This window comes from Echinops telfairi, unplaced genomic scaffold (assembly GCF_000313985.2).
Source record: "Echinops telfairi isolate 266 unplaced genomic scaffold, ASM31398v2 ScPeMD7_9;HRSCAF=40, whole genome shotgun sequence".
Lineage (NCBI taxonomy): Eukaryota > Metazoa > Chordata > Mammalia > Afrosoricida > Tenrecidae > Echinops > Echinops telfairi.
Genome location: NW_022103906.1, coordinates 31209164 through 31210160, shown reverse-complemented (window position 1 = coordinate 31210160; position 997 = coordinate 31209164).

The window sequence follows — 997 nt, the reverse complement described above, 5'->3', positions numbered from 1 at the left end:
GTGCCTGGCCTCCAGTGAGCTATTTATCTCCAACCTGCCTCCAAATGAGGTCATCAAGCTGGAACCTGATGGACAGGCTACACTCCACCCGTTCATTCGTAATAGTCACAAATTGACACCAGATTACGTAACTACCACAAGGATGAAATTGGAAAAAAAATTAAAACAAATCCATGGAAGCCAAAATAATGACCTTGAGTACATCCCTCATGGATTGAGAGATCATCTGAAGAAAAGATTTGATGCCCTGAACACTAATGGCAGAAGACCTGAGGTGCTGTGGGATGACATCCAGTCCATCAGAAAAGAGGGAAAAGGTCAAAGTGGACATCAGGGGAATCTCCAAAACTTGCTCTTGATTGTAGAGTCACTAATGAAAAAGGAAGAAAAGATGAAATAAACAAGCTAAACAAAAAATTCCAAAAAGCAACTAATGACAGAGTAAAGCATTGCAATTAAGTCTTCAAAGACTTGGAATAAAAAACAAAAGTAAAAACATACTTGGTATATCTCAAGCTGAAAGAATGAAGGAAAAAAATCAAGCCTCGAATTTCAATACTAAAGGATTCTATACACAGAGTCATTGTGCTGAAAAGAACTAGTTGGCCTTTGAGGAAATGTGTGGGACCACTTTTGACAGAAGCTGCACAAGGAAAAAGAGAATATAATTGCACACTAGCCTAAGGATAATCACCACAAGGCAGAGGTCAAACATGCCTTCATCTTTCAACTTCTTTAATCTATTCTGATAGAACTTTACAAGACCAGTGAAACCAACCATGCTTGTCAGGGCACTCTACTTCTTGGCTCAGTTAGATAATCCATTACAATGACCATACAACATTCACAAGTATGGAGGTTTATTAGGAAAGCTAACAGGTTACAAAATCTTAAAGATAGAGTTCATTTGTCAACAGTGCCTCTTCTCAAGCACGCTGTGTTAGTCTGGGTAGACTAGAAAAACAAATTCATAGACATTCATATGTATATAAGAAAG